The following is a 12335-nucleotide window of genomic DNA, read 5'->3' as shown; positions in this document are numbered from 1 at the left end:
TTGTTAGAAACAGTAAAAGAAACTATTACTGTGAAAAACTTTGGACTTCCCTGGAGTAGAAACTTGAGATGATTCAGTGGTAATTTTATTCATTAAAATTAATTAAAAAATAGACACAGATTTTCTCCCATTTTGCTTTCCCTATGCTCAAAATAGTTATTTGGCCGACAAGTAATATGTTAGCAAGTTCTGGCAAACTTGGACGCCTGGGCGGCATGGACCTATAGAATGAGGCTTTTTGGAGAGAGAAACTCTTTGGTGCTCCTGAAAACTGTATTAGGTTTACATGGCAAGGTTTTGGCAGCAGGGGTCTGCAGGGGTAGCCTCTGTGAGAAGAGTTCAGCAGCTGCCCATGTCAGAGCAGAGCCAGTTCCAGCTGCTCCAAAAGGGACCTGCCGCTGGCCAGAGCCAAGCCATGAGCAATGTTGGGTGGGCCTCTGGGAGAGCAGAGTTAAGAAAGGATAAGAAATGCTGTGCAACAGCTACGAGAGAGGAGTGAGAAAATATAGAGAGAAACAGCCCTGTAGACCCCAAGGTCGGTGGTGTTTTCCTGTGCCACTTGGTGTGTGTACATAGATAGGGATGGAAGGAGGGGGGGGGGGGGGGGGGGGGCGCTGCTTTTATTTTCTCAGTATTACATTTTTTTAGTTATAGGTAATAAATTATATTAATTTCCCTGTGCTGAGTCTTTTTGGCCTGTGACAATAATTGGTCAGTGATCTCCCTGTTCTTATCTCAACCCTTGAGCCTCTTTCATCTTATTTTCTTCCCTTTTACCTTTGAGGAGGGGGCATGAGACAGCAGTTGAGGTGGAGTTTAACTGCCCAGTTGGGTAAAAACACCACAAGGAATCATAGCATTTTCACTGGGACAGTTTTACTACTTGTTCTTGAGTTATGTATTACAGCAGCATAAGTAAAAATGATTTAACCCCTCAATTTTGGAGCAAATCTGTGGTCATAATATTTACAGTATTAATTAAGGAAACAGTACAGCCTGGCAAAATTTCAGAAAAGAGACAGTCAAAATGGATACTCAATACCAAAATGGGCACTGAAAACAACTTTGTAGAAAATGTCTTATTGGTAGAATATCAGATTTGATTATAATCACGTATGCAAACTATGATAAGTTTCAAAAATCAAATGTATTTTTAGTTTAGGAAATCCACACAGGAGTTTCTACCAAACTTAAATTACAGAAGAAGGACTGCAAGTCTGCAGCCCACAGCACAAGAAGGATGCGGATCTGTTAGAATGGGTCCAGATGAAGGCTACAAAGATGATCAGAGGGCTGGAGCGCTTCTCCAGTGAATAAAAGCTGAGAGAGCTGGGGCTGTTCAGAGAAGACTTTGGAGTGACCTTATTACAGCTTTTCAATACTTAAGGGTTTCTTATAAAAAAGATGGAGAGAAACTTTTTGCTCAATCAGATAATGACAGGACAAAGGAGAAAGGTTTTATACTAAAAGAGAGGAAATTTAAATTAGAAGTTAGGAAGAAATTCTTCACTTGGAGTGTGGTGAAGCACTGGAACAGGTTGCCCAGAGAGGTTGTGGATGCCCCATCCGTGGAGGTGTTCAAGACCAGATCGGATGAGACCCTGGGCAAACTGTTGTAATAGGTGGCATCCCTGCCCATGGCAGGGGAGTTGGAGTTAGATGATCTTTAAAGTCCCTTCCAACCCAAGCCATTCTATGATTCTATGATTCAGGTCTAACCAGTGCTCTTGTATGATGAAGGGAGAAAGCACCAGCTTTGAGAGGCCCTCAAAAGAAAAGGGCAAGAAGTATTAGCAGAGCTTAGCTAAGCTGTAGTGCACTAAAATATCATTTGTTCAGACTAAACAGAAACGTTGTTGTTGCTGTTCAATGAGAAAAGCATTCTCATACTGCTTTCCCATTTTCTAACCTTACATCAAAGAAAGGAATATGCCTTTCTGTTATACATCTTTTCCGTATCATGTTACTTATTTTCTATAAAAGTTTAATTCTATTCCTTTCTCAGGAGGATTTTGCACATTGTAATAACATTTTGCTGCAGTTACTCCATTCTCAGTGTCTGAGGTTAACGCTTGAGTACTCTGAAAGAAAGTCATGAACGACAATACAAGCAGCAAGAATTAGAATAAATTCTTACACTAAGTACTATCACTAAGTATTCTATCCTAATGAACATGTAGCCAAAGAAAACACCGCTGTTACAACAGCAGAAGAATATTCTTTATTTAATATAAAGAAAATGAGGATCTTTTGTTAATATACATTTTTTTCAACACTGTATATCTTCAATGTTCAAACCAAGACGTATTTGGGGGTGTTTCTCTTGACAATAAAAAAAAATAAAATAAAATCTTTACAGAGGTCCATTTCAGTGGACAGGACATTTGAGTGAGCAAAAATAATTACAGACCTGCATGAAGAACTAAAGGTCTATTTCACAAGAGACTGAATAGATTATATATTGCTGTCATTGTGAAGAATGTTTTGGAATATATTTTACGTTTTTATTTATCTTTTAAGAAACAGATGAGTGTTTTGCCTAGTAGTGGGCTTATTGGATGATAGTATGCAGAATAATGCATAGTGTCCACTAAATCCCTGTGTTCTGTCACAGAGAGTATTTCTTTACTGCTATGGGGAGTTGTAAGCGTTTCTTCCACTTCACTATCCGGAGGTCAATATTCTTCATGTTTGACATCTGAATTATTTTCCTTGAGATTCTAATTGTTTTTTTTGTTTGTTTGTTTTTGTTTTTCCCTCGTGACCTTTCAGCAGGATGCAAACAGCTATAGTATATAGTCATAATGTATTATTTTGTAATCTGAAATATATGGGACAGCATATGATAGCTGACAAATTAGGAAACTGCATAGCCCAGACCTATTCAATTACTCTTTCCAGAGCTTACTTGAAGGTTAGGGATCAAGAGAGAGAATGATCATCTGTACTCTGCTTTGGTGATCTGTTGGAGGTAGATACCACTGTTCTATTTAGCAAGGAAAACAAGCACACTCTACAACTTTTCAAATAAATTATTTGAATGAGGCTGTGTGGACAGAAAACAGAGTGAAAGCACAACTGAACCATTCAGTTCTGTCAGGTCCTTGGATGTTTTGCCATTCAGCCTCAGAAGCCTTACTTTGTTATTATTCAGAATTCAGAAATCCCTCTGATAGCAGTTGTTAAATTTCTCACTAGGTAGGATTGATTTCATTTGAATAAAACCTTGGTTTTTCTTGAAACATTAAAGTACTTTCAGGACAGCACTTGAAATCTTCCTCTTCATTTCCATACTATAAGGCTTTATTGAGCCTTTATAAATCTATTATTGTTTCAATTTTCTTTACATTCTTGAATCACTGTTTTGTATTAATTCAGTTCTAGTTCTTGTTCTATTTAGTGTACCATAAGAATGAGCTAAGAACAGGAATTGCTTCCTCATGCAAGCTTGCAAAATAAAATAAAATAAAATAAAATAAAATAAAATAAAATAAAATAAAATAAAATAAAATAAAATAAAAAAGATATAAGCAAACTGAAGTTAGGTAAATCACATGCACTACATACATGCCAGAACTTAGATTAAATCTGAACTTCAAAGTCTCTTTAATGTCATATCAGTGACATTCAGACAAATGGTTGAATATAACAACAGAAGGCAGTGAGGTCTGGTTTGGGATGCACAAAAAGGGTGGAGACCTATGAAAATTTCAAAACCAAAACAGAGGTACAAGCAGTTCACAGTTCTAGTTAAAAATAAATAAATAAATGAATCCGTTTTAGCACGATGATTTCTGAGGTTCCATGAAATCCTCCATATTTGCAAATTACACATTGTAATTTGTCAGTATTAAAATAACGTGGCACATATAAATAATGATTTTTAAAAATAAACAAATAAATGCTGAGGTACAAAATTCATAGAATCTATTTATCTATGATATTCAAGCCAAGTTAGAATGTTATTTCTCTAGTTTGTTAAACAAACCACTTTTTTATTACTTGCAATGAAGGCTAAATAGAGTTTAAATTTGTTATTCCATAATTTGTTTCAAATGATAGTCTGATGTCAAGGACTTGCAATGCAGCATTAATTTCTTCAGAACAGATTTACTGGGAGAAAAAAATAATAATAATTAAAAAAAATCCTAAATTGTTCTGTTTAGTTTCTTGTTAATTTTTTTTTCTTTCCTTGTGGAGTTTATTATATATATATATATATATATATATATATATATATTCCTATTGGCTCTGTAGGGGTCTCATCAAAAGAGAACATTTTTCTCAAGCTATCTACTTCAATCAGAATTTTAAAAATGAGTATCAAAAGTCTGATTGATCTGTTTTCAAATTACTGTATGTTTACATCCTTCTTAGTCTATACAGCTTTATGCTGTACCTAGACAAGGTGAAATATAAAGACAGAACTTATATAACAGTAGATATTTTCCACTGTGTTTTAATTTCTCTGTCTGGGAGGCAGTTGTTTTTCTTTAACTTGAATGACCTTGCCGACTAGCTTATTCTATCATAAACTCTGCATTGACAAACCTAGGATTTGTTTCAAAGAAACAAATACATAAACATATTCTAATTCTGTACGAAACTGAAGATCATCAACTGTCATCAAAATGCCATAAAACTCATTGCATTATCTTTCATATACAAAAACTTGAGTGTAATATTGGTGGAGTCTGGTTTGCTTCCAGGCTTGTGGGAGGTATAATTTCATTTTCTGTATCCTGTAAAATCAAAATGCGAGCTACATTTTTTCTTACAAAATCTTTCTCATTTTCCAATACAAATTTATAGTAGTTATTTAATAATATCTAATCATATTTTTCGATGTATGTCATCTATCACCTCCAGCAAAATGTATATCTATAAATGACTCAGGAAGGCAAAAATTGCCTTGATTGATTAGGCTAGCACTTCATCTACTGAAGCATCCTTTGTGATGGTGAACAGTAACTGAAACTAAAGAGAAAGTTGAGTGAACTCCACAGGACAGGACAGAGAAAGAGTCTGTCCTGTGTACCAATTCTCCTTTTTTTTTTTTTTTTTTTTTTTTTAATGAATAAGGCATTTAAGGATGTCTTTACCATATGTGTAGGCACCCAGTCTTTCAAGAAATATATAGAGAGTCTGGGCAAACACTGTGAATGTTCCAATTCCCTTTAACTTCTGTGTTCTTGGGTACCGACCGCTTCATTTTCAAAGTGATTTCTATTATGTGTACTATGAGTTTGGAAGTCATGTCTCAGCTTCACAGTGAAAAAAGGTGTTTTTTTTGTTTGTTTGTTTGTTTGTTTTTACCACATTATACTGGTTAGCATTTGTAAATAATAAACTTAGATGACATCAGTAGTAATTTTCTTACTAAGTAGTAATTTTCTTACTAAGAATAAGAAGTAGTTCTTATGCCTACCTATATTACTAAAAACTTGAGAGGAAGCTTCAGATGAGAGCGGATAAAAACCTAACACTTGTATAATATTTTATTTTCACCTCTAAATGTCTTGTATGCTTTCATGAGATTTTCTAAGGAACAATAGAAAAGAACAGGAAAAGAACAACTTTATTCACTGTTCAAGAATAGTCACACCGGAATTTTGCATTGATTAGTAATCAAAACCTCCAACTCCTTTCTAGTTTTAGCTTTAGAACCATTGATACATCAGTCATTCATTAACTAAATAAGCTAATCATGTTGAATTGCACAAGGATGTATTTAGGGAGTTACAGAATTACAGAACTGTGCAGCTCAGAGGAAGGTGCAGCTCCGTCTCTGAGGCACAACCAACAGCAAGGCTGAGGTGCATGCACAGCACACATATGCAATCGTGCAATACACATTGCATACACAGAAGGAGGCAGCTGTCAAAGGAAGTCATGCCTGAGGAATGAGTAGACATCTTATGGATAATCCAGAGGGGCTTCCAATGTGATTTACTAAATTAATAGGAAAAGCACAGAGTGAGATGTACTGAGAGGTGGCAGGTCTCGTTGAAAAACAATCAAGTTGATAATTTACTTATGTACAGTTTTTACTAACTTGTGTCTTTGTTCTTAGCTCCAGAATATGGCATTCACCCCAAATTATGCATGGGTACAACTACTGAACAGAACAAGAGACTTAAAGTATCAATGTTAAATGCACTCTATATAATGCTCTATGTATTCCATATGGTCTATACTAACCTAGTGCTCTAAACCTAAATGTTCTAAGTATAAATTATCTTCTGTAAACTTTCTAAGTAAATTTGCATTGAAGTCAGTCCTACAGGATGTCCATTTTTACTCAGTAGTAAAGAAGTTAGAAGACTTTACTTTTTTTCAACATGTAGTGCATTTTTGCACTACATAAAATGAATAAAAATTACTGATACTAGTAATTCCTCCAGAAGCCCTTTTGCATGTGAACATGTGACGTTATTCATTGAAATTCATGTGTGAGATTGACACATATCCTATTATTTTTAAGGCTGTACAAAATATGCATTCAGAGGCACTGTTCACTCTGAGGTCCCAGTCCACATGCATTTGGGGCACATACTCATAGAAACCTTGGATTTCAGCAGGTTCCTCACTGCTGGTGGTCTGTCAGACATCTCTCCTAGTTGTTGTTGATCTCCGGAATGCCCTCTTCCTTACAGAATCTTGTTTCCAGCTCTCTGCACATTCCATTGTTTTGTCTATGATGACAGGCTTTATATTTGTTTTATCTAAGGTACTAACTCTTCCCCTTCGTTCTTTTCCCATTACTCTCTTTCCATCTTCCCATCTAGAGGAGGGTGAATAGAAAAAATCCAAATAGCCTTTGAGCTAGCCAGAGAGCCCTGCTTTTGTCTACCCATTGGACAACTTTCAGTTTTGCAGCAAATTTACACAATTTTCTTTTTTCCTTCTCTTTCATAGAATTGTAGAATCTTACAATGGTTTCGGTTGGAAGGGACCTCAAAGATCATCTAATTCCACCCCCCTGACACCTCCCACTAGGCCAGTTTGCTCAAGGTCCCATCCAATCAGGCCTTAAATTCTTCCAGGGATGTGGTATCCATAACTTCTTTGGGCAACCTGTTCCAGATCCTTACCATCCTTACAGTAAAGAATTTCTTCCTTATGTCTCATCTAAACCTACACTATTTTACAGAATCACAGAATCGTCTACGTTGGAAGAGACCTCCAAGATCACCCAGTCCAACCTCTGACCTAACACTAACAAGTCCTTCACTAAACCATATCACTAAGCTCAACATCTAAACGTCTCTTGAAGACCTCCAGGGATGGTGACTCAACCGCTTCCCTGGGCAGCCTATTCCAATGCCTAACAACCCTTTCAGTAAAGAAGTTCTTCCTAATATCCAACCTAAACCTCCCCTGGCACAACTTTAGCCCATTCCCCCTTGTCCTGTCACCAGGCACGTGGGAGAATAGACCAACCCATACTTCGCTACAGCCTCCTTTAAGGTACCTGTAGAGAGTGATAAGGTCACCCCTGAGCCTCCTCTTCTCCAGGGTGAACAAGCCAAACTTCCTCAGCCGCTCCTCGTAAGACTTGTTCTCCAGACCCCTCACCAGCCTCGTAGCCCTTCTCTGGACTCTCTCGAGCACCTCGACGTCCTTCTTGTAGCAAGGGGCCCAAAACTGAACACAGTACTCGAGGTGCGGCCTCACCAGAGCCGAGTACAGGGGGACAATCACCTCCCTAGACCTGCTGGCCACACGGCTTCTTATGCAAGCCAGGATGCTGTTGGCCTTCTTGGCCACCTGAGCACACTGCTGGCTCATACTCAGCTGACTATCAACCAGTACTCCCAGGTCCTTCTCTGCCAGGCAGCTTTCCAGCCACTCATCTCCCAGCCTGTAGCGCTGCTTGGGGTTGTTACGCCCCAGGTGCAGGACCCGGCACTTGGCCTTGTTGAACTTCATACAGTTGACCTCAGGCCATCGGTCCAGCCTATCCAGATCCTCCTGCAGAGCATTCCTGCCCTCGAGCAGATTGACACACGCACCTAACTTGGTGTCGTCTGAAAACTTACTGAGGGAGCACTTGATCCCCTCATCCAGGTCATCGATAAAGATATTAAAGAGGACTGGCCCCAGTACCGAGCCCTGGGGGACTCCACTAGTGACTGGCCTCCAACTGGATTTGACTCCATTCACCACAACTCTTTGGGCCTGGCCATCCAGCCAGTTTTTAACCCAAGGAAGTGTACGCCAGTCCAAGCCACGAGCAGCCAGTTTCTTGAGGAGAATGTTGTGGGAAACGGTGTCAAAAGCCTTACTGAAGTCAAGCCAGATCACATCCACAGCCTTTCCCTCATCCACTAAGCGTGTTACTTGGTCATAGAAGGAGATCAGGTTTGTCAAGCAGGACCTGCCCTTCATAAACCCATGCTGACTGGGCCTGATCACCTGGTTGCCCTGGAAGTGCCGCGTGATGACATTCAAGATAATCTGCTCCATGAGCTTCCCTGGCACTGAGGTCAAACTAACAGACCTATAGTTTTCTGGGTCTACCCTCCGGCCCTTCTTGTAGATGGGCATCACATTTGCTAGCCGCCAGTTGACTGGGACCTCCCCTGATAGCCAGGACTGCCGATAAATGATGGAAAGTGACTTGGCCAGCTCCTCCGCCTGTTCTCTCAGTACCCTCGGGTGGATCCCATCCAGCCCCATCGACTTCTGTACATCCAAGTGCTGTAGCAGGTCGCCAACCATTTCCTCGTGGATTGTGAGGACTACATCCTGCTCCCCATCCCCTTCCACCAGCTCAGGGTACTGGGTATCCAGAGAACAACTGGTTTTGCCACTAACGACTGAGGCAAAGAAGTCATTAAGCACTTGAGCCTTTTCCTCATCCCTTGTAACTAAGTTTCCCCCCGCATCCAGTAAAGGATGGAGATTCTCCTTAGTTCTCCTTTTTGTGTTGATGTACTTGTAAAAACATTTTTTGTTATCTTTAACAGCAGTAGCCAGATTGAGCTCCAGATGAGCTTTGGCCCTTCTAATTTTGAACAGCCTCGCAACATCCTTATAGTCCTCGTGAGTGGCCCGCCCTCTTTTCCAAAGATTATAAACCCTCTTTTTTCTCCTAAGCTCGAGCCACAACTCTCTGTTCAACCAGGCCAGACTTCTTCTGCAGTGGCTCGTCTTTGGGCACGTGGGGACAGACCGCTCCTGAGCCATTAAGATTTCCTTCTTGAGGAGTGCCCAGCCTTCCTGGACTCCTCTGCCCTTAAGAGCTGCCTCCCACGGGACTCTGCCAACCAGTGTCCTGAACAGCTCAAAGTCAACCCTCCGGAAGTCCAAGACAGAGGTTTTACTGGTCCCCTTCCTGACTTCGCCAAGAATAGAGAATTCTACCATTTCGTGGTCACTCTGCCCAAGACAGCTCCCGACCACCACATCTCCCAACAGTCCGTCATTGTTTGTTGTAAGGAATAGTCCAGCAATTCGTGCCACTAAGGGGTGTGAAGGGTTAACATTGAGGCCTGGGTTTAGGCGAGAAGAGAACAAAGGGATTTCTTCAGAGAAACACTGCTGACTTTGCACGGACATGCAGTAACTTCTGACAGCCGGCCAAGAGACCACTAGATAAGGAGGAAGAATATGAGCCTCCCTGTCCGAGCAGCCCCCGAGAAACTAACAGAGACTGATAAGCAGGCGCACCTGGGAGGACTTCGGATTCGGGAAACCAATTATAATAACCCTGCCTCTTCTAGAAGTAGTAATGAATATGTATTAGCCTAGGAGCATAAAAAACAGCCGCCTTACGTAACAGGTGTGCGTCGTGGTGGAGCAGAGACTCCCGGCGCACCCAGCGCTGTTTGCTTGCCTCTATTCATTTAATAAATTGTAAACTTTGATTGTAATCCTATTTGGGACTCAGTCATTTATAACAATTGGGGGCTCGTCCGGGATGGTCTTGGTTCCTGAATTCTGACTTGATCTAGGAGGGGCGCCCCCACCATTTGGTGGCTCCTGTTCGAGTCAGGTCGGGGCTAATGCCATCTTGAACCTGAATAAGGGCAAGCAAAGATTTAGATTTTTTATGAGCTCCCTTTGCCGGCTGCAGCACTATATTTTGCCCGTAATTCTGCGCGCGAAGATCCGAACGAAGACGACGGAGTCGTAAGTATTTAAGGCGTATACCGTTTGGTTGTGTGGGATTCGGTTGCCTGTGTGTGTGAGAGTGTGACTGAGATGGAACGTAGTTCTGAAGCGATTGTGGAGGTCTTCTAACCGCGGTTCCAATCTCCCGCGAGGGACTTGGCCGGTGAAGGACCGAAGCGATTCCTATAGGATTCGTGGGTGGGTGATAGGTCCTAAACCCCCTGCAAGACACTCTCACTAAGGCAACCAAGGGCTGTAGGAATTGCCACAGTAAAATTCCTAGATGGGTCAGACAAAATTGAAGAGCCGGGACCAGAGAAAAGGGAGCAAATTACCAGACATACCACCAGAAAGTCCATTAGGGATAATGATTAGAAATTGGAACGATAAGGGCCCCAGAAAAGGGAAAAAGTAAATTAAAAATGGTTCAGTATTGTATGACAGAATGGCCAAAGGAGCCTTTAAGACCACGTCTTTTGGCCCGTTTTCGGATCCTTTGAAGACTGGGTTTGCCAGGCCTTAAATATACATGTTAATTCAAAGGAACCTTTTAGCCAGGAGGAAACTGATTATGCAGGATTATGGATCAGGATCTCACGTCCTTTTCCAGCCTCAATATTTACACTAAAAGCAGACGAGAAGTTTGACGAAGAAGAGAACAAAAAAATAAAAAATAAAAAAAAAAAGGAAAAAGAAAAAGATGATGAATGGGAGTCATTGGATAACCTACCACCTCTATATCCTAACAATCCACCCCCGGTGGTGCATCTTGTAATCCTGTTTTGTTCTTAAATGTTTTGACTGTGTCAAGGAGGAAGGTGGGAGCATTATCTAAGTAACAGTTTAGAAGTTTGGGTATATTCGCGGTGGTGTTCGGTCAGTTTCCCAAGTATCGGGGGAGAGGGGCTGACTGACTATCAAAGTGGTAGAACGGAGAGTCACTTCTTTGGTGGTTCGGGCCTGAGCCCTGGGAATTTGGTAAGAAGGGGGAGAGCGAATTTATTTAGGCCTCAATACCTTTTTAAACCCCCATCTTGACGGATACACAGGAGTGATTCCTTGTTTTGTGTAGGCTTACTAACAAAGTGCATGAGAAAAATTAGCATTTGGCTTGAAATTCGGTCTTATTGAAATGTAAATTTTGTGGAAAAGGTGTTATTTTTTGTCTAGAAGACAGAAGGCTGAGTGCTTCAGGTGTTTTTCCGAAGTCCTGCGGATTTATGATTGGAATGGGGCTCATTAATAATCTGAAATAGTAAAGTTTGTGTGTGGAAAGAAGAGTTTAATCCCAGAGAATTGGGACATTTGGGAAGAAGATTAGGAAAAGATAGTAAAAACCTGCAATAAAAAGGTTTGCGTGGAAATTGAAACAAGGGACAGTAACTAATATAAATAAATAAAAGGGAATGGGAAATCAAGGAAAAGGGGAAAATCCAAAAAAAAAGACGTCCTAAAAAAAAAAAAAGCCTCCTTGGGTGCATATTGGCACATTGGAAGGATATTGTTAGAAATGGGGGCACAGAAAGCAAGAGGACTTTCACTAAGTATTGCAATCAATGGTGGCCACTATATAAAATAAATGGCCACTTTATGGATCAATCGACTATAACAGTGTCTTGCAATTAATGTTTTTGAGGAGAGAAGGAAAATAGGATGAAATGTTGTATAGTGATATGTTGTTTCAGCATGTTGGAAGGAAAAGGTTTGGAATTAAGTTGGCCCCTGACTGAGCCTTTGGTGTTGGCATTAGAAAAGTACGGGCTGGAGAAAGATAAAGGAAGTGTTAAAAGGATTGTTGGAGGTGTTAAAGGTTGTGTGGCATGTAGTATTTAACAGAGCTGTTTGAAGTTGAATGAGCAGGGAAAGAGGATGTAAGAATGTTAATAGTTCCGTCTCAACCGGAGGCTGAGGTCTCTAAATCGCGGGTGTGAGCCCTCTGGGGCAGGGGGACCGTGATGGGTCCGAGAGAGTTGTCGTGGAAACAGAAAAGCAGCTAACTCTTGAAACAACCTGAGTTCCTGTATGAGCTCAGATTGCCAATGGGACCGCTCAGGGAACTTTCAACGATTGCATTCCCCTGACCCCTGACCGACCCCCTCACTGAGACCCTAATCACCCCGGAAATTATGTAAATACTAAAATCTGGTTAAATTGGCTATTGGGAATTGAGAATCTGTTCCAACAAGGTCCAAAAGAAACCCCTATGGAATTTATGG

The sequence above is a fragment of the Anser anser genome (genome assembly GCF_964211835.1).
Source record: "Anser anser genome assembly, chromosome: Z".
Taxonomy (NCBI): Eukaryota; Metazoa; Chordata; class Aves; order Anseriformes; family Anatidae; genus Anser; species Anser anser.
This window is presented reverse-complemented; position numbering follows the sequence as displayed.